Raw genomic sequence first — 23,088 nt, 5'->3', positions numbered from 1 at the left:
CTTTGCTCCTCATTCACCTTCAGTCATGGTTGTTAGGCCTCCCCAGCCATGTAGAACTGTGAGTCTATTATTTCTTTCCTTTATAAATTACCCAGTCTCAGGTATGTCTTTATTAGCAGCATAAGAACAGACTAATACACGGAGATATGAAGCATAAGTAAGAATTAACTCAGTGAAGAGGAGAGAAGAACACATTGCGGGCAAGAGAAACTCATACACAAAGACTCTTCTGTAGGAGGAATTATGACAGTAATATTGACAAGAACCAGGATGACTGGAGTGCAGAGAATGAACAGAGAGGACCAGACACAGATGAAACCAGAAAGGGAGGAGGATCTCAAATATGTAGGCCACGTAAGAGAGTTCTTTTTTTTTTTCAGTAAATAATAATCCACTGTGCTTTGGAAAGATCATTCTATTGAAGTATAAAGAACAGATTGGTAAGGAGACAAGAGTAGATACAGGTGGAACAATGAGGGGGCTGTTACAGGAGTCTTGGCAAAAGAAGATGGCATGGAGTAGATATGGAGTCATCCTTGATTTCTCGTTTTCTTTCATATCCCACAACTAATCCATTAAAACATCTTGTTGACTGAATCCAAATGACCCTTTTCACACCTATTCTGTTAAACTGAAATCCAAGCCACCATAATTTCTCCTCTGGACTATATCAACTGTCTTATCTGGTCTCTCTGCTTCCAGTATTGATCTTATAGTTTATTCTACACACGGAAGCCAAAGGGATCCTTCTATAAAGTAAGTCAAACCACAGGATTCACCAACTCAACATCCCTTAATGGCTTCCCATCTCACTCAGAATGAAAGTCCAAATCTTTCAAGGTGCTCTATGATCTGGCCCCTACCAAATCTGATCCCATCTCCTCTCTCTGTCCCCTTTGCCACAATGGTCAGCTTTAAACAAACCAAGCATGATCAAACCTCAGGCCTTGGAACTTGCCGTACCCTCTGCCCGAACTACTTTTCTTAAACACCACATAGCCCCCACTTGAAACTCATAATTTATGTCTCCATTTAGCCCCTCCTCATGTGGCTCCCTCATCTAAAACTGCTACTCCTATTTTATACCACGAAAGTGAGGGAGCAAGTCCCAGAGATACCTGGGAGAAAGGCATTCCAGGCTCTGGGAAAGGCAAATACAAAACAGTAAGGTAGGAATACAAGGAACAGCAAGGAAAACAGACAGACTGGAATAAAACAGGGCAGTAGGAGGGAGGCTGTGCTGCAGGTAACAAGGACCAGCTCACATCGTGCTTGTGTGCACATTATGGCAAGATCAGTGCTCTTGCCCTGAGATGAGAAGTCATTGAAGGGTTTGGAGCGGAGGAATGGTGTGACCTGACTTATTTTTTAACAGGTTTATTCTGAATAGTATGTTGAAAATTGACTTAAATGAGGCAAGAGCAGAAGCAGGGAGTTTAGTTTTGAAGCTATCATAATAAGACAGGTAAGAAGTAATGGTGGCTTAGATGAGGCAAGGAGCAGCAAAGTGGAGAGAAATATTCAGATTCTGAATATATATTGAAGGTAGGTGTGTCTGAATTTGATGATAGATAAAATGAGTCATGTAAAAGAAAGATTTGGGGAGTGAACAATTGGTAAGTAGGGCAGTCGTTAATTGGGATGAGGAAGGCTATGGGTTTGGGAACAGTTGTCAGCAGCTCAGTTTTGGAATTTGGCTTCAAATGACCATTTGACATCTGTCTTAGTCTATTTGGGCTTCTTTAACAAAGTACCATTTACTGGGTGGCTTATAAAAAATAGACATTTATTTCTACAGTTCTGGAAGCTGGATGTCTGAGATCAAGGTGCCAGAATGATTGGGTTCTGGTGAGGGCACTCTTCCAAGTAGCAGACTGCCTTCTTCTCATTGTATCCTGACATGTCAGTAAAAGGGTAAGAGAGTTCTCAGGGGTCCCTTTAAAAGGTCACCCAAATCCCATTCATGATAGTTCCACCCTCATGCTCTAATCACCTCCTCAAAGCCCTTCCTCCAAACACCATCACACGGAGTATTAGGATTTCAACGTATACATTCTGGAGGGACAGATATATTCAGTTCATTGCAACATCCAAGTGAAGATGTCAGTGAGGCAGTTGGATGCACAAGTTTGTATTTGGGGGATGGTCTTGGCAGGAGGTATACATTTGAAAGTCATCAGGGGCCGGGCACAGTGGCTCATGCCTGTAATCCCAGCACTTTGGGAGGCCGAGGTGGGCGGATCATGAAGTCAGGAGATCGAGACCATCCTGGTTAACATGGTGAAACCTTGTTTCTACTAAAAAAAAAAAAATACAAAAAATTACCCCGGCATGGTGGCAGGCGCCTGTAGTCCCAGCTACTCGGGAGGCTGAGACAGGAGAATGGCGTGAACCTGGGAGGCGGAGCTTGCAGTGAGCCGAGATGGCGCCACTGCACCTCCAGCCTGGGCAGCAGAGCGAGACTCCGTCTCAAAAACAAAACAAAAAAAAACGAAAGTCATCAGGGTATCAGTGGTATTTTCAGTCACAAGCTTGGAGGAGATCATCATCGAATGACCACTGCTTACAACTAAAAATCTGGTGTAGAGTGCAGCAGAAAAGGAGAAAGTTCACAGTTGTAACACACTGATAAAATGATCATTCTGGGCTACAGCTTACTCAGAGGGAAGAGACCTCCAATGGGCTGGTGAGGAAAATAGAGTAATGTGGGTACATGGTTATGCCAGGGGTCTGAACTACTGCTCACAAATACCAAAGCCATAGTTAACCTCTCAGAGAACGGGTGGCCAAATTAACTCCCTGGGCCCAGCCCCAGCTGTCTGTTATAAATGACTCAAGACTCCTCCAGAACCAAAGCCGTTACATGAGTTACAATGCTGAGGTCACCCCTGAGCTGATTTACTGCCCTGAACATAATTTTATATGTATGCTTTCTCCAACCACATCACTTTCGCTCTTATACTCAGCTTCAGTGATTCATAAAATCTCCCAGATCATAATAGTTATAACGATGACCATGATGATCCCAATTCTCTGAGCACGGCCAAAGGGTAAGCTATCGTAAACCCAAAAGAAAGAGGAAAACTCTCCACAGGCAGCTCCAGGGCAGAAGAGAGGGCTGATTTGATCCCTCATGGCCATCCACTCCTCACCCCAATTTTACTGTCAGCATGGTTCTCCACAAGAGTGTGACCTGGGACTTGAATGTGGAAGTCATAGGACCCAATTCATAGGGTATAGGAGATTATAAAATGTGTGGGATGTAATAGATGGAGAAGAGTTTCTACTATGTCAAGTGCATACTTGCTAGCATTACTGTTCTTACCACTAAGACCACCGCTCCCATCAGCTCCACCAACATCATCATCATCACCGTCACTAGAGAGAGGGATTTTACGGTAGCACATGTAGAAGTCTAAGCCACAACCTCCCATCATTCCTCCTCTCCTGCCCACTCCAAACCCTAGTCTATAGGAGCAGCCAAAACCATGTCTTGGGCAAGCAAAATCAAGGTGGCAGTCCTAGCTTTCATATTTTGCCTATCTCCTACCTTCCGGCTTAATTGCCTGACAGTTTGTAGTTACTTCTTATTAACCTGCAGTCCATATGTGCTAACAGCATGATTTTCCTTTTCAGTTGTGTTGGTTAAAAATCACAGGTGACCTGCATCCCAGAACATTCGAACTATGAGATTCATTTCAGGCACTCTATATTCAGAGTACACAGAACTCACATAAACAGCTGAAGGTTACTAGGAAGTGGATTTCTCATTGGCACTATGAAAGACAACAACATTTTTATACAGATAAAATCATTCATTCAATTAATTCATTTTTAAAATATGTGAGTTCCACCATATTCCAAGAAAATAGGTGATGTATGAGTGAAGTGATGATGAGTGATGAAATGAGAATATAAATATTAGCAAAGTAGATATTTTTTTCTGCATTCATGGAACTTAAAAGTATAGTGGGGGAGATGAATAGTAATTAAATAAATACCTCCATGATATAGACATTGTCATATATGATGTGGAGGAAAACAATAAGTGCTATAAAAGCAAACAGTGAAAGGTATCTTTTATTTTGGATATGGTGAGGAGACAGAATCAAGAAAAGCTCCTCTGAAGAAGTGGCATTTAAGCTAAGATATAAAGACGAGAAGACATTAGCTAGGGAAAGAAAGGATGAGGCATGAGAAGGAGGATCTTGACAGAAAGCACAGCATGTGCAAAGGTCCTGAGGCCTTTGAGAAACTGAAAATGATTGTGATGATACCAAAGCAATAGAATGCAAAAAAGTGATTGACTGAGACTGGGGCCAGGGGAGGGGACTAGCAGCAAAGGAGCACGAGGAAATGTTTTAGAGAGATATAAATGTTTTACATCTTGATTAAAGTGATGGCTACCTAACTATACACAATTGTCAAAATACATAAAATACATCAAACTGTATACTTAAAATCACTAAATTTTATTGCATGTAAATTATTCTTCAATAAAGGATGGAGGAAACAGTAAGATTTTTGCCCTTTCCCTTTTAAGTGATAATTTTGGGTTCACTTAATATAAAAAGAAAGCAAAAATGCACAAACTACTAAATTAAATGTATTTGTTTATGAATTTATTTACTTATTGTTCATGACCCATTTGTTTGAAAAATAATTTACAGTGAAAAGGGTGGACTTGGGATCCTAAGGGACATTTGGTGTTTACATATCTACAGCTAGGAGCAAGGCACTTAAACTTCTGAGCCTTTGTTTCCTCCTCGGTGAAAATGGAGAGAAAAACATCTTCCATATTAGGTTGTTGAGTGGATGATCTCATTTAATCACAGAAAGATGTCAGTTCCAATAGATAATAGGTTCTTCTTCTTTGTCATTCTCTTTGGAATCTAAAATTCAAGCACATTGCCAAGTTCTTCTGATAAACTCAGCCTCCACGAGGGGTGACATGTCTCTGTATGGTGTTCTGAGTATGGGATACCTTTGCGGGCAGAACACTTAAGGGAGCAGGAGATGACGCAGTGGTAGATGGGCATAACTGGTATTGGGTGGTATCACCTCTACCTCAACCTGTGGCCTGCCCCACCCCAATATGGTAGAAACATTATCAGGCCCCAGCAGGTCCATGTGCATCTAGATCCTGCCTGAGATCCAGTGAAGAGACAAAGTACAGTGAGAGATATTCAAACCTCTCCAAACAAAAGTGAAACAAGAAACGCTAGGAGAGTGTTCAATTCAGATGCAAAAACAAACAAACAAACAAACAAACAAACAAAAAACAAAAAAACAAAAAAAACCATGCACACCTAAATAACTTTTTGAGGTTTACCCAAACTCTATTTTTTCTCTTCTTTCATCCTTTCTGTTTTTTCCTTTTCATTTTCTTACTGTGGCTTTCTAAAATCATAAGGGTGAAATTGGTATCTTTCTAAAGTCATAAATAGATGAAATTCATTGGTAGAAGCTAAAACAATTCACCCTGACTTCCTTTAGTTTTCAATTACCCAAGAAAATCTAGTTTTCAATGAAAAAAGGCTACCCTTTCAACCAATTTGGGGTGTCTCCGGAGCAAGGAATTGTGTCGATCATCACCACAAAAATGCACAGGCAGAGGGCAGACAGGCAGATCGCTTTTTGGCGGCTCCCAGACAAAGGAGGTGTTATGTGTAGTACAACCATTCACTGCAAAGGGATTGTTTAAGTGGAGATGACTAGTTGACACTCACACAAGAGGGAGCCTTCATACGTAAATAAAGGCTTTCTGCAGCAGAAACCCCTCCATCTGTTGCTGCCTATTGCCCGACTTCCAAGGCTCTGGCTGCACTAACTGAAAACATGGATGAATTTGTGTCCCACATGTTCACTTTTAGGAATCACTGAGAGTTTGTTTTCAGGTAGGACCAGCTCCAAGCTGACTCTCTGCTCTGCTAGGCCAAAGAGATATCCATTCGGAGGCTTTGGGGTTTCTGTTGTCTTTTTATCATTGATTCCTGATACTTTTCCTCACTGTTACTCTTCCCTCATTTGGATGCTCTAGTCATCAACATGGCTAGAGATGTGTTAAGCAGCTAAGCCTCTTTCACTTTGAAGCCCAATTCAAGGCATGGCTTGAGTAGAACACTTTCCGCTGCAGAGAGAACAAAAAGCCCAAACGCAAGCGTGGATGTGTGCACTGGAGAGGACACTGTTTTGGCATGTGCAGGCCATGCCCTTACTATCTTCTGAAGGGGTTAATGTGTCACAAGTTTCAGAAAGTAATCAGAAAGGAGCAAAAGGTCCTCAGCAATGGCAAACCAACTGCATACAATGCTACTGGCCTCCATTTACATTTTCTTCTCATCCCAGGCTGAGGCCAAACATGCAAGTGTCAAATCAGAGGCGGATGCAGAACATAAGCACTGTCATCTGAGTGCACACAGAAATGAATCTTGAATTGAACATTGTTGATGAGTTGGCTTTACTTCTCCTCTCCATCTGATAGAGACAAGGCAAGTACAGTTGTCAGTTCCATTTTGCACCTAAAGGACATTGAGGTGTCAATATGTGAAATAACACACAGTCTCAAAAGAATGACCGATGTACTCAGTTCCTGACTAATAACTTGGAGCTCGCTCTGTAAGATCACACAAGCTTGAAAATAGCCAACTGGCTTTACCAAAGAACTTTTGGATCCCCTATAAGACAATGAAATGGTGGGAGTGGGAGAGAATCTGAATTCATATTTAAGCTGCCTAAAGCTGAATCACATTCCTGATATTTTGTGTTCGTGAATGGGGGTTTCTCTACTTATTTGCTGGAGGGTAACAGTGTGTTACAGAAGTTGTGTAAAGCTAAATCCAGAAATCGAAACTTTTTTTCTGCAGTATCCCTTCATGTTTTTGATCAGGCCACCTCAACACATTCTTTCTTACGTGAAATGTAAAGAATAAACTGTCATTTGCACAAAAAGACTTTTGAAAATTAGTAAGATTTGTATAGCAAACAGAGCTAATTGGTTTAAAATACTAGAGTCAATTATTCAGCATCTGCTTATTCATGAAATGATATTTATTGAACAATAAATCTAGGAACTTTTGCCACATTGGATGCATTCTAGAACACCTGATCTTTTTTTTTTTTGGGTGGCTGGATGAACTGACTTAGGCCACAGCCAGCTTTCTTCTAAAAACTTCTAAATGAAAGCCAAAAAAGAATTAACAGGAATGTCGCAAGTCACATGCATGCAGCTGAAGAAAGCATATTGTCTCAATTTTGATTTTGACTTGAAATCTATGCTAACTTAGCAGTAAGAAGCTTAGCAGCAACACCTCATTTCTTAAAACATCAATAGTTTTAGGTTTTATTACAGCACTATTCACTTTTGTGGTACTTAAAAAATTGAAAACATTTTAAGTTTGCCCTCTAAACATGCTCTTAGATTCAGAAGATGTATTCCTTAATTTTTAGCATGTTTGGCTCATATTCTACTTCCTGGATAGACTGGCATGTATATTTATTTTATCAATTGTTGACACCCATATTATAAGTTGAGACCTGTTTTGAACATTTGTTTTTAATCCACCAATAACTCTGTAGACCCTTTAGTGTTTAAAGTATAACACAGAGATGCTATTGGAATAGTTTTAGGGTCTTAAAGCTTTTCAGGGGTCCCAGATCAGGATTTACCTAATGGATTTTGGTTTTGTAAAAGATACTCATAACTCTTCTTAAATTTCTGCATGTTTGTTCTTTAATTCAAGTTTACCAAAGATAGGAAATGGGGCTAATCCAAGGTAAAAGTAGGAACAAAGTGAATGAAGTGCTCCTCTATTTTGATAAGGGCACTGGGTTAACATGTGAATGCTGGAGTTGATGTCAACATCACAAGTCAAAGATAAACATGGCTGGGCTGCTCTTATTTCAGATTTGGGTGACATTTTTCTTGGTTAATGAACATTTCTTTTTCTGCAAAAGAAAGGTTTTGTCTTAAGTTCCATGGCTTCAGGCCAAAACAGATCTTTTCTTCTCTCTTTGCCTTTACCCTTTAACAAAAACAATGAAATTCCTTCTTTTTCATATTTATCTTTGTATTTTTGTTAATGTCCTTTTACTTTCATTTTATTACGACTTTTGTACCTCCAACTTTTGTGAAGAAAAAATAGATTCACTTAAATTAATGTTTATTTTAGTCCTTTCTCTTAAAACATTTAAGTGAGTTTGTTACTGTAAAAGGTACCAGGTTTCTTGGGTCTGATGTTGTTAAGTGAGTGTAGCTTCATGTCTATGTCGCTATGGACATTGAAATTTGTTTTCTTTTGTTTGGCTGAGGTTTACTTCACCACTGTCTGGTTGTTATAAGAGTGAAATAAATCCAGTCATTTGTTTCTGAAAGAATGTGGTTATTATCCATGTTCTTGGACTTTAACACTACCTTCAAAAAAAAAAAAAAAAATGGCTGAGTACACCAGAGTCCTTGCAATCATACTTGGATGCGGGTTCATATAGAGCACTTTGCTGACTCCCTTCCTCCAACCAACAGAAACTTAGGTGGTGTGAGAGATTCTCTTCCTTTTTAGCAGTGGGAGAAATTGGTCCTAGCTCAAGTTGTACAATGGGGCCATATAGTAAGTACTAATTACCTGACAGAGCCAGGTACTGTGCTAAGTCAAGGACAGAGTCAGAGTGACACAGAGTGTACAGCAAGAAAAGCTAAGGTTATGCATAAGACAAAATTATGGGGAACTGAAATTAGGAACCTGCAAAGAAGCAAGTTTGCAGAGATGAAATTGGAAACAATATTGCATAGAAAAGCAGAGTAAGAGAGCTAGAGAGTGGCTGCCCGATGATTTCCACCTTTCCTGAGCCCCACCTTCATTTTCTACAATGTGCTGTTCTCACTATTCTTTTAACAAAACCACCCTTCACCTGAGCTTTTTTTGTGTGAGGCTTACTTCCTTGCCAACAAATGTGCCCTAAGACTAGTGCTATCGTTAATTTTTAAGGTAACCGTGAAACACTTCTTTTTGCCTGAAAAGTAGAAATGTCTTAAGGCCAAAAGCGTTCATGTTGGTGACCCAATTCTGTGGGGAAAGAGAAGCTTTTTTCCTCCCTCCCACCAATGACACCGTCCCCCAACTTCTCACCCTGGAGAGTGCATGATTGGTTGGGGGAACAGGTTAGCATATCATTTCCTGGGTCCCAACAAGAGAAGGAAATGGGACTAACTAGCAACTGACCCTGTTGACGAATTCATTTCTGTGCAAACACGTCTCCTCTGGCACAGACAGATTCTGATTTTATTTAAATCCTGCTCAGAATTAAATCCCTGCAACATCAAGCTGAAAAGGAGAGCCAGCTGTGAGATGGAGAGGGAAGCGGGTTCCTAACTTGATAAGTCCTATTGAAATGGTGTGGAGTGAGATGACTGTTAAATGCCTGTGAGAGGATGTGGCAGAGAGCAGCCCTGAGGGGGCTGCAGGTGCCTAAGGAGAGAAGTCAGAAGGGGCGGGGATTTTATTGTTTCTTTCTGGTAACACCTGTATTTGAGTCACCTGCCAGTGTAATTAGGCCAGGATGCAGATTTTGTAAAGAAAGTCATAATCAATTCGGAAGGCATCAAAGATTTTGAGTGATTGTGGTCAAAATGTTCCTCTGGGCTGATTTGTCAATAGGCCCTCAAAAGCTATTGGATTGGAGTTAAAAATCCTAAGAACTGGAGAGCAGGCTTTAAAATTGCCTGCTCAGTCTTACCACCTTTTCATTCCTAGTCCATTGCTTGCTCCCCTTCCTAAAGATATTTGCTGTTTTCAAAAGGCTTCCAGGATACTTATGAAATCACACATCCCCCTGATAAAATTCAGGGATGTGTCCAAAAAGTTATTCATATCTAGGCGCAAAGAACTGATGAAGCTACAGGTGAAAAGACTCCCAGAAATATGCATTTTAACCTAAGACAAAAGTGACTAGAGAATAAATCTCCAGTTACAAGGATTCAAGCATCAGTGGGTTGCAGGAAGTTAAGAACAGGAGGACTCTCCTGAAGTTAATTTGAGGAGTTGTATCTCATCCAGTGAGGCTGCACCTGGGCAAACATTTGGCTAAAATGGAACTCATCTAACCCTCAGAATGATAGTGACCAAGAATCACAGGGACTGATCCCTCTGATACTCACTCCTTCCTCACCAGGAAAACAGACACACAGCTCCCAAGTTGCCCATCATAGTGGCTACTTCTCAGAATGCCCAGTAATTGCAAAAGGAAGAAACAAAATCTCTAAGAACTTCAGCATCAGACAAGCTCTAGGAAAATCACTAACCTAAATTCAGAATGCTGAACAAAGCCAGAGTACTATTAAAATATTTTATTGATATTCCTCAATTGGAAAAGATGTCAAAGACCATTGATTTTGAATAATGGGAGGTTCTTGGCCACAACTGGTCTTCCTGTCCATGCTACCAGTGATCCCATCTCCCCCAGAATTTTCCCCATTGTATTAGTCTGTTTTCACACTTCTATAAAGAACTGCCCAAGACTGGGTAATTAAAGGAAAGAGGTTTAATTGACTCACAGTTCCACATGGCTGGGGAGGCCTCAGGAAACTTCCAATCACAGTAGAAGGTGAAGAGGAAGCAAGGCACCTTCTTCACAAGGTGGCAGGAAAGAGGAGTGCTGAGCAAAAGGGGAAGAGCCTCTTATAAAACCATCAGGTCTTGTGAGAACTCACTCACTATCACGAGAACAGTATGGGGGAAACCATTCCCATGATTCAATTACCTCCACCTGCACTCTCCCTTGACACGCAGAAATTATGGGAATTATGGGGATTATAATTAAAGATGACATTTGGATGAAGACACAAAGCCGAACCATGTCACCCATCCATACCTACACTGCCATCACTTCCGCCCCACCACCCTAGTAATACACATCAGTGTCCTTATAGCAAAACCAGAGTTACCATATTGCTAAAAGTTCATTTGAGGCTTGAAGTTAGGATAAGGCAAGGAACCAAAGACTATGGCAAAGAAAAAAAAAAGAGCTAGTAATTAACACATATAATTATAAGAGTGATTCACAAAAGATTTATGATGCTTGCTAGTTTGTTTTTGTCTTTGTTTCTCTTGACTCCTGAAAGCGGAACCTGTTTGTTTCTAATGCAGAATAAGCCAGGTCTTCACAATATATGCTTTCTCCCTTATGATAAGTGTTCAAAAATTAATTCTATGCCTGCAAAACTTAAAAATCTGTCACTGTAGTTTATGTTCCCAGTAGGAGGTGCAGCTTAATTATTCAGGGACATATAGAATAATCCTCCACGTCATGATACCTCCAAAAGAGATTTGCTCTAATGCACTTTACACGTACTTCAGTATTTAATGGCATTCTGTTCAGAAAGGTTTACTTCCTCTTTAAAGGTGAGGTGAATTTCTACGGTGCAAGGACAGGAAGAGTTTCCAAGTATAGGAAATTACTGGTTTCAGAAAGGAACAAACATCTCAGGGAGAATCAATATCAAGTCAAGGATATTTGGGTCTTGCTGTTAATTTGCATGATGTCTAGTACTGACAGCCTCACAGTTTCACCCTTGTTCTTCCTATGTAAAATAAGGATACTTGGAGTTTTGTGTGTATGTGTGATAGACTTTGCTACCCCTACTTTCTGTGCTCATAAGCTAAAGGCAAAACGAGACCCCCAAGTACCTTTGACACAAAGTGTGGTTTGTTTCTGATGCCTCCTTCACCTCTGGATGGACACATGTTCTATCCAGCTCATATGATGTCAGCTACCTCCTACAAATATGGTTTCCTGCATTTTGGCCATCATAATCACCAGCTGATTTTATTCTTTTTGCTTCCATATCCCTCATTGTTCAGATTGTTCCTACAAGAAAAACCTACACAAGAAAGAGGGGAAAATCTGATACCATCACGTTTAGCACCACAACTAGTAACCACTGCAAAACCCATTTATAAAAAGGCTATTATTCCCTTATGATCTGCTTTCACGATCGCTTTTAACTAACTCGAGGAGACGATGCACTAAGGTAGAAAGGTTTGTGATCCATCTGTTGAGTGTATAATTTCCTTTTCATTGGCTAGCACAGTACAATAAAAAAATATTATTAGGTGCACTAACTCAATCAGCAAACAAATGACAGGCAGATGGCCTTCAAAAACAATACTGCCCATGAATGCCACAGAGCCACAATGTGGGCCCCAGCTTTTAGGCAGCCTTTGTCTGAAAACACTCCACCGGGTTAAGTGATGCAAAATACGACAGAAAGAGAGAGAAGCTGTGTGCAAATGAGGGAGAAGTTAACGGGCTCTGAAGTGCTCCATGAAAGGCTATGATAATTTTATTGGGAACAGAAATAAATAAATAAATAAAAGCACCCTACTTAAATAATACAGCCCTGTGATAGTGCTGAAATCAAATACATCACGTTTAGGTAATCCTTCTGTTCTAAAGCCTCATTTTGGTCAGGTTTTTTTTTTTTTTTTTTTTTTTTTTCTGTAAAGGGACTTTATCTGACAGAATTTTCTCAAGTTTTGTTTCAGCTGAGTAATGCAACTTGGCGAGTAGAAGCTTTTGTATGAGAGAATTTCACTGGTTGAATAGGAGAAAAGAACAAAAGAAGGGAGGAAGGAAGAAGGGAGGGAGAGAAGGAAAGAACAGAGAGGAAAAAAGACAAGAGAGACAAGGGAAGACTTAAAAGACTTTGAAAAATTAATGAGGTCAGAGACTGTCAAGGGTAAATTTAAAGTCACAAGGATATATATAACCAATACAGGTTGAGCATCCCAATTCCAAAAACCCAGAACCTATAATGCCCATAAATCCAAAACTTTTTGATCACCAACATGAAACTCAAGGGAAATACTGATTGGAGGATTTCAAATTTTGGATTTTCAGATTTGGGATGCTCAACCAGTATAATGCCAATATTCCAAACTCTGAAAATATGTGAAGTCCAAAACACTTCTGGTCCTAAATATTTTGGATAAGGGATGCTCAATCTGTATAACCTTTGATGCTTGATAATGGTGAGCAGGTAATTAGCTCATATCTGGACAATCCACCTATCATCCTTAGGGTATGAGCTTTGGTTTATTTGGTCAATAATGGTAATGGATATAGGTTGAATAATCCACACGTCTCCCTGATGAGTGGCGGTGGTATGCCTGGCTCCATGGTAAATTAGGATCTACCATGGAATCTATGATAAATTCAATCTAAGTCCTTGACCTCAGAAGCAACTTAATTTGATGGGCACAACTATGTAGTTATATACGCCTCTTATAACCCCTGGACTGATACCTGTCTCTGACTTTCAGAAGAAAAAAGAGAAAAAGCACAACCATACTTGGTTGACATTTTAAAAGTTTTTTCCTTTTAAAAACAATGCAAACTTGGCAAAAAATGAAAAATATAGAAAAATCATTGAGGAACAAGTCTGTTAATAATGTGCAATGTGTCCTGCCTGTATTTTTTTCTTTGCATTTTTGCACATTTGAGAACATATTATTTTGCATTCTTTTTAAAAACTTAAATTTATATCAAAGTTTTTATAAATATTATTTCAAACAGCTGCATAATATTTCATTGTTTGTGTAGAACAGAATCTTCTTAACATCTTTAAGAGAACTATGTTGACCTGTAAGTCTTGCTACTTACTAGTTTTGTAAATTTAGGAAATTAATATACCTTCTGAGCCTCAATGTTGTGAAGATTGAATTAAATAATCCCTGTAAAGAGTTTAGTACATTGCTTGGTACACAGCAAGTATTCAATAAAAGTTGTCAATGATAGTAACTTGTCTGTAAGAATTCTTGTTCCCATTTCTGATAATTGCCTTAGGAAAGATTCTTAGATATGAAGGGCAAAAGATCTAAACACAGTTACGATTCCTAATGAATACTATAAAACTCTTCTATGTATATAATAATAATTTATGTCCCACCGGTAATGGAGAAGTAAGTTTCTTTTTTTTTTTTTTTATTATACTTTAAGTTCTAGGGTACATGTGCATAATGTGCAGGTTTGTTACATATGTATACTTGTGCCATGTTGGTGTGCTGCACCTATCAACTCGTCAGCACCCATCAATTCGTCATTTATATCAGGTAAAACTCCCAGTGCAATCCCTCCCCCCTGCCCCCTCCCCGTGATAGGCCCCGATGTGTGATGTTCCCCTTCCCTAGTCCAAGTGATGTCATTGTTCAGTTCCCACCTATGAGTGAGAACATGCAGTGTTTGGTTTTCTGTTCTTGTGATAGTTTGCTAAGAATGATGTTTTCCAGCTGAATCCATGTACCTACAAAGGACACAAACTCATCCTTTTTTATGGCTGCATAATATTCCATGGTGTATATGTGCCACATTTTCTTAATCCAGTCTGTCACAGATGGACATTTGGGTTGATTCCAAGTCTTTGCTATTGTGAATAGTGCCGCAATAAACATACGTGTGCATGTGTCTTTATAGCAGCATGATTTATAATCCTTTGGGTATATACCCAGTAGTGGGATGGCTGGGTCATATGGTACATCTAGTTCTAGATCCTTGAGGAATCGCCATACTGTTTTCCATAATGGTTGAACTAGTTTACAATCCCACCAACAGTGTAAAAGTGTTCCTATTTCTCCACATCCTCTCCAACACCTGTTGTTTCCTGACTTCTTAATGATTGCCATTCTAACTGGTGTGAGATGGTATTTCATTGTGGTTTTGATTTGCATCTCTCTGATGGCCAGTGATGATGAGCATTTTTTCATGTGTCTGTTGGCTGTATGAATGTCTTCTTTTGAGAAATGTCTGTTCATATCCTTTGCCCACTTTTTGATGGGGTTGTTGGTTTTTTTCTTGTAAATTTGTTTGAGTTCTTTGTAGATTCTGGATATTAGCCCTTTGGCAGATGAGTAGATTGCAAAAATTTTCTCCCATTCTGTAGGTTGCCTGTTCACTCTGATGGTAGTTTCTTTTGCTGTGCAGAAGCTCTTTAGTTTAATTAGATCCCATTTGTCAATTTTGGCTTTTGCTGCCATTGCTTTTGGTGTTTTAGACATGAAGTCCTTGCCCATGCCTATGTCCTGAATGGTACTACCTAGGTTTTCTTCTAGGGTTTTTATGGTATTAGGTCTAACATTTAAGTCTCTAATCCATCTTGAATTAATTTTCGTATAAGGAGTAAGGAAAGGATCCAGTTTCAGCTTTCTACTTATGGCTAGCCAATTTTCCCAGCACCATTTATTAAATAGGGAATCCTTTCCCCATTTCTTGTTTCTCTCAGGTTTGTCAAAGATCAGATGGCTGTAGATGTGTGTTATTCTTTCTGAGGGCTCTGTTCTGTTCCATTGGTCTATATCTCTGTTTTGGTATCAGTACCATGCTGTTTTGGTTACTGTAGCCTTGTAGTATAGTTTGAAGTCAGGTAGCGTGATGCCTCCAGCTTTGTTCTTTTGACTTAGGATTGTCTTGGCAATGCGGGCTCTTTTTTGGTTCCATATGAACTTTAAAGCCAGTTTTTCCAATTCTGTGAAGAAAGTCATTGGTAGCTTGATGGGGATGGCATTGAATCTATAAATCACCTTGGGCAGTATGGCCATTTTCATGATATTGATTCTTCCTATCCATGAGCATGGTATGTTCTTCCATTTGTTTGTGTCCTCCTTGATTTCACTGAGCAGTGGTTTGTAGTTCTCCTTGAAGAGGTCCTTTACATCCCTTGTAAGCTGGATTCCTAGGTATTTTATTCTCTTTGAAGCAATTGTGAATGGAAGTTCATTCCTGATTTGGCTCTCTGTTTGTCTGTTACTGGTGTATAAGAAAGCTTGTGATTTTTGCACATTAATTTTGTATCCTGGGACTTTGCTGAAGTTGCTTATCAGCTTAAGGAGACTTGGGGCTGAGACGATGGGGTTTTCTAAATATACAATCATGTCATCTGCAAACAGGGACAATTTGACTTCTTCTTTTTCTAACTGACTACCCTTGATTTCTTTCTCTTGCCTGATTGCCCTAGCCAGAACTTCCAACACTATGTTGAATAGGAGTGGTGAGAGAGGGCATCCCTGTCTTGTGCCAGTTTTCAAAGGGAATTTTTCCAGTTTTTGCCCATTCAGTATGATATTGGCTGTGGGTTTGTCATAAATAGCTCTTATTATTTTGGAGCACGTTCCATCAATACCGAATTTATTGAGTGTTTTTAGCATGGATGGCTGTTGAATTTTGTCAAAAGCCTTTTCTGCGTCTATTGAGATAATCATGTGGTTCTCGTCTTTGGTTCTGTTTATATGCTGGATTACGTTTATTGATTTGCGAATGTTGAACCAGCCTTGCATCCCAGGGATGAAGTCCACTTGATCATGGTGGATAAGCTTTTTGATGTGCTGCTGAATCCGGTTTGCCAGTATTTTATTGAGGATTTTTGCATCGATGTTCATCAGGGATATTGGTCTAAAATTCTCTTTTTTTGTTGTGTCTCTGCCAGGCTTTGGTATCAGGATGATGTTGGCCTCATAAAATGAGTTAGGGAGGATTCCCTCTTTTTCTATTCATTGGAATAGTTTCAGAAGGAATGGTACCAGCTCCTCCTTGTACCTCTGGTAGAATTCAGCTGTGAATCCACCTGGTCCTGGACTTTTTTTGGTTGGTAGGCTATTAATTATTGCCTCAATTTCAGAGCCTGCTATTGGTCTATTCAGGGATTCAACTTCTTCCTGGTTTAGTCTTGGAAGAGTGTAAGTGTCCAGGAAATTATCCATTTCTTCTAGATTTTCTAGTTGATTTGCGTAGAGGTGTTTATAGTATTCTCTGATGGTAGTTTGTATTTCTGTGGGGTCGGTGGTGATATCCCCTTTATCATTTTTTATTGTGTCTATTTGATTCTTCTCTCTTTTTTTCTTTATTAGTCTTGCTAGCGGTCTGTCAATTTTGTTGATTTTTTCCAAAAACCAACTCCTGGATTCACTGATTTTTTGGAGGGTTTTTTGTGTCTCTATCTCCTTCAGTTCTGCTCTGATCTTCGTTATTCCTTGCCTTCTGCTAGCTTTTCAATGTGTTTGCTCTTGCTTCTCCAGTTCTTTTAATTGTGATGTTAGAGTGTCCATTTTAGATCTTTCCAGCTTTCTCTTGTGGGCATTTAGTGTTATAAATTTCCCTCTACACACTGCTTTAAATGTGTCCCAGAGAGTCTGGTATGTTGTATCTTTGTTCTCATTGGTTTCAAAGAACATCTTTATTGCTGCCTTCATTTCATTATGTACCCAGTAGTCATTCAGGAGCAGGTTGTTCAGTTTCCATGTAGTTGAGCGGTTTTGATTGAGTTTCTTAGTCCTGAGTTCTAGTTTAATTGCACTGTGGTCTGAGAGACAGTTTGTTATAATTTCTGTTCTTTTACATTTGCTAAGGAGTGCTTTACTTCCAATTATGTGGTCAGTTTTGGAATAAGTGCGATGTGGTGCTGAGAAGAATGTATATTCTGTTGATTTGGGGTGGAGAGTTCTATAGATGTCTATTAGGTCCGCTTGGTGCAGAGATGAGTTCAATTCCTGGATATCCTTGTTAACTTTCTGTCTCGTTGATCTGTCTAATGTTGACAATGGAGTGTTGAAGTCTCCCATTATTATTGTATGGGAGTCTAAGTCTCTTTGTAAGTCTCTAAGGACTTGCTTTATGAATTTCGGTGCTCCTGTATTGGGTGCATATATATTTAGGAGAGTTAGCTCTTCCTGTTGAATTGATCCCTTTATCATTATGTAATGTCCTTCTTTGTCTCTTTTGATCTTTGATGGTTTAAAGTCTATTTTATCAGAGACTAGGATTGCAACCCCTGCCTTTTTTTGTTCTCCATTTGCTTGGTAGATCTTTCTCTGTCCCTTTATTTTGAGCCTATGTATGTCTCTGCATGGGAGATGGGTCTCCTGAATACAGCATACTGATAGGTCTTGACTCTTTATCCAGTTTGCCAGTCTGTGTCTTTTAATTGGGGCATTTAGTCCATTAACATTTAAGGTTAATATGGTTATGTGTGAACTTCATCCTGCCATTATGATATTAACTGGTTATTTTGCTCGTTAGTTGATGCAGTTTCTTCCTAGCCTTGATGGTCTTTACATTTTGGCATGTTTTTGCAATGGCTGGTACCGGTTGTTCCTTTCCATGTTTAGGGCTTCCTTCAGGGTCTCTTGTAAGGCAGGCCTGGTGGTGACAACATCTCTAAGCATTTGTTTATCTGTAAAGGATTTGATTTCTCCTTCACTTATGAAACTTAGTTTGGCTGGATATGAAATTCTGGGTTGAAAATTCTTTTCTTTAAGAACGTTGAATATTGGCCCCCACTCTCTTCTGGCCTGGAGAGTTTCTGCCGAGAGGTCTGCTATTAGTCTGATGGGCTTCCCTTTGTGGGTAACCCGACCTTTCTCTCTGGCTGCCCTTAAGATTTTTTCCTTCATTTCAACTTTGGTGAATCTGGTAATTATGTGTCTTGGAGTTGCTCTTCTCGAGGACTATCTTTGTGGTGTTCTCTGTATTTCCTGAATTTGAATGTTGGCCTGCCCTACTAGGTTGGGGAAGTTCTCCTGGATGATATCCTGAAGAGTGTTTTCCAACTTGGATCCATTTTCCCCCTCACTTTCAGGCACCCCAATCAGACGTAGATTTGGTCTTTTTACATAATCCCATACTTCTTGCAGGCTTTGTTCATTTCTTTTTCTTCTGGTTTCTCTTCTCGCTTCATTTCATTCATTTGATCCTCAATCGCTGATACTCTCTTCCAGTTGATCGAGTCGGTTACTGACGCTTGTGCATTTGTCATGTATTTCTCGTGTCATGGTTTTCATCTCTGTCATTTCATTTACGACCTTCTCTGCATTAATTATTCTAGCTATCAATTCTTCCACTATTTTTTCAAGATTTTTAGTTTCTTTGCGCTGGGTACATAATTTGCTCCTTTAGCTCTGAGAAGCTTGATGGACTGAAGCCTTCTTCTCTCATCTCATCAAAGTCATTCTCTGACCAGCTTTGATCCGTTGCTGGCGATAAGCTGTGCTCCTTTGCAAGGGGAGATGCGCTCTTATTTCTTGAATTTCCAGCTTTTCTGCCCTGTTTCTTCCCCATCTTCATGGTTTTGTCTGCCTCTGGTCTTTGATGATGGTGACGTACTGATGGGGTTTTAGTATAGGTGCTCTTCCTGTTTAATAGTTTTCCTTCTAATAGTCAGGACCCTCAGCTGTAGGTCTGTTGGAGATTGCTTGAGGTCCACTCCAGACTCTGTTTGCCTGGGTATCAGCAGCAGAGGTTGCAGAAGATAGAATATTGCTGAACAGCGAGTGTACCTGTCTGATTCTTCCTTTGGAATCTTCCTCTCAGGGGTGTACTCCACCCTGTGAGGTGTGGTGTGTCAGACTGCCCCTAGTGGGGGATGTCTCCCAGTTAGGCTACTCAGGGATCAGGGACCCACTTGAGCAGGCAGTCTGTCCCTTCTCAGATCTCAACCTCCGTGTTGGGAGATCCACTGCTCTCTTCAAAGCTGTCAGACAGAGTCGTTCGCGTCTGCACAGGCCACTGCTGCTTCCCCTTTTGTTGTTTAGCTGTGCCCTGTCCCCAGAGGTGGAGTCTACAGAGACAGGCAGGTTTCCTTGAGCTGCTGTGAGCTCCACCCAGTTCGAGCTTCCCAGCGGCTTTGTTTACCTACTTAAGCCTCAGCAATGGCGGGCGCCCCTCCCTCAGCCTGGCTGCTGCCTTGCGGTTAGATCGCAGACTGCTGTGCTAGCAATGAGGGAGGCTCCGTGGCCGTGGGACCCTCCCGACCAGGTGTGGGTATAATCTCCTCATGTGCCCGTTTTCTTAAAGCGCAGTATTGGGGTGGGAATTACCCGATTTTCCAAGTGTTGTGTGTCTCAGTTCCCCTGGCTAGGAAAAGAGATTCCCTTCCCCCTTGCGCTTCCCAGGTGAGGCGATGCCTCGCCCTGCTTCAGCTCTCGCTGGTCGGGCTGCAGCAGCTGACCAGAACCAATTGTCCGGCACTCCCCGGTGAGATGACCCCAGTATCTCAGTTGAAAATGCAGAAATCACCGGTCTTCTGTGTTGCTCGCGCTGGGAGTTGGAGACTGGAGCTGTTCCTATTCGGCCATCTTGCTCTGCCCCTCTCGAGAAGTAAGTTTCTTACCAAGCCCTTGACTACAAAGGGAATTTTTTTTTTTACTTTAGCTTATTTAATAGGTTAAAATATGATATCTTAGGCCAGGCGCGGTGGCTAACACCTGTAATCCCAGCACTTTAGGAGGCCAAGGCTGTGGATTGCCTGAGCTCAGGAGTTTGAGACCAGCCTGGGAAACACGGCGAAATCATGTCTCCACAAAAAATACCAAAAAATTAGCTGGGCACGGTTGCTCGCACCTGTAGTCCCAAATACTCAAGAGGCTCAGATGGGAGGAACAACTGAGGCCGAGAGTTCAAGGCTGCAGTGAGCTGTGATCATGCCACTGCACTCTAGCCCAAGCAACAGAGTGACACCCTATCTCAATTATTTTAAAAAATAATAATAAATAAGTAACACCACACCACACACACACACACACACACACACACACACACACACACATACAGTATTTTATTACTTGTTAAACTGGGGTTTTTTGATTTTTTCAAAGAAACGTAAACATTACGTTTTCTTTCTTTTTTGTGTGTAAACTGGTGAATTTTGTATTAGTATATTTTGCTATCTGAGTCACTTTAATTCCTTATTCAAAATCATCCAGAGCCACATCTATAGTATCTCTTCAGTGCCGTCTCACACCCAACATTCCACATCCTACGATGGCTGAAATATCTCTTTCCACCTACTCAGTCAATTTCTCTCTCTCTCTCTCTCTCTTCCCCCTCTGTCCCTGCCCACCCCCGACCTCCATTAGATAGCGCTAAGCTTGCTAAGGCAATGCTGCTCAATCTTGAATAACCTAGAGAATCTTATTAAAATATAGATTCTGAATTTCTAATAAACACTCTAATAACACTGATGCTGTTAACTTTTCAGCCTACTCTGTATGAATCACTACGAGTATCTTGTAGTTGATCCAAGCTATTGAAGCCCATGAAAAGCACCTCCCTTCAAGATTTTCAGTTTTTGAAGGAAAAAGCTGCAGATGAGATTTCTTCAAGGGAAAACTAGCTGGTCTCCACGAGTCCTCACAGAATATAAATGCCCATGGTCCCAGGTCCAATGTTGAGGTCTGTAATTTCCCATTCTAGTGGCTGATATCAGGATTTTGATCACCAGTTATCAATTAATTTTGATTTTAAAAGTTCATTGACACCCTAGCATCTAACATCTTATCTGCCATGTTCTATTTGCCACCACAGACCTCTGCAGGTTCTGGTATCTTGCTAGCCACTCTGGCCTTACTGCCTGTTAGGATAAATAACCGTGCCTAAGATGATTAAATGCTATCATCTGGCTTCTGCCATTCTGGAATCCTGGAAGCTGGAATTCCAGGAGCTCCATTTCATGGTAGCATCTTTTATTGTCAACACAGCCTTCAAATAAAGTTGTAACTGAGCTTCTCAAACATGCTATAGGCCCTCTCACCAGTGAATTCCACACTACCTCAGGGAAGGTAATATCCTCCACAGCCAACCATGAAACTGAATCAAGCAGTAGGATCTGTTCTTGCAGAATCAACCCTTTCTAACACTGCCGGGTTTCTTGGGCCTTCTGACCCCTTCCACAACACTCTGCCAAGGCAGTTCCAGTGTCCCCACCTCATCATCATGTCTAAGGGCCAAGGAGCCATTACAGGATCATATTAGAATCAATTCCAGGTGTCCGTCCCAGTACCCTGAACCTCAAGTCATGGGTGAGTGCTCCAATGTCAACACATTTTCCTCTTTTCAGCCTTAGATTCTATCCCCTTCCCCTACCACCCTAGTTCAACAAGATATCCATTCCCACAAATGTTATTGTGCTACTGTCCATGAGCATTAGCAAGAATGGGAAGGTCTTTTGGTGTGTAAGCTCTTTCCGCACAGAGTTGGGAAAGTATTTCTCTATTTTGAACTGTACCAAAACCTGACCCTTGTTATCAGTCTGGAGGCAATAAGGGAAGTGAGGGAAATTCCAGGGCAGTGCCAAGGACATCTTGCAGGACATTTGCCTCACATGAGGTCTTTGCAAGGTCTCCAGGCAAGGTGAAGCTATTATCTTCTTATAAGAGGGGAGGAGGCTAATTCTGCCAGACTGAAGAATTCAGAGGAATCTCAGGGGTTTAAGATTTTCACTGCCCAAATATTCTCTAATGAGAGCTCAAGATCACACTTATTTACTCTTAGGGCCCTGACTTTGTCATATGAAACTTATCAAGGCTGTGCATTCAAGTGTTCTTTGCAGTTCAGCTACCCATACATACCCTTACAATTAGATCCTGGATGTGATTTCCCATGGCAGAAGGAGATAAGGGTCTCTTTAATTATTGCCATAGAAAGATTTTGATTTTCATATCATGCCCAGTATTTCCTCTTTTCAAGGTTTATAAAGGAGTTAATAGATGCCAACCAAGTAGATAACTCTTACAGTTACCATAGCCCCATAGCCTCTATACCACTCAAATGCCACAGCCTAAAACAAGCCTGTACCTTATCTCAATCCACTATAGATGAGTATATTAGTAATTGTGGTGCTACAGCATGCTAGGGGTTATATTGTCACCACTCACTTAAAATCAGCAATGGAGTTTTTGCTATAGTTTAACAGGTGGAGGATCCAACTCTGAAATCCCATCCTAAGGGTCTGCTTTCTGGGAACTCTTTTGGTCTCAACTGACACTCTCTGAAAGCAGAGCCTAAGATGGGTAATTTATTAAGAATATGATATCAGGGATCAGATGTATCAGAATGAATGAAGAAGGAAGAAAGAAAAGTATACACAATAATGCATTATTATACTAGCCAACACTACAGGTTACTAGTTCTTAGTTCCATGGGACTGCCTGACAATTCTTATCAAATGTGTTTGAAATAGCCTAAATGGATAAAGAGGGAAGCATGTATCCACCAGTTCCCATTCCCTGTTGGTTGAGGGTAGTCCTCTGGGTATTAATACCCTCACGCTTC

Source organism: Trachypithecus francoisi, unplaced genomic scaffold (genome assembly GCF_009764315.1).
Source record: "Trachypithecus francoisi isolate TF-2019V2 unplaced genomic scaffold, Tfra_2.0 Lachesis_group1, whole genome shotgun sequence".
NCBI lineage: Eukaryota > Metazoa > Chordata > Mammalia > Primates > Cercopithecidae > Trachypithecus > Trachypithecus francoisi.
This window is presented reverse-complemented; position numbering follows the sequence as displayed.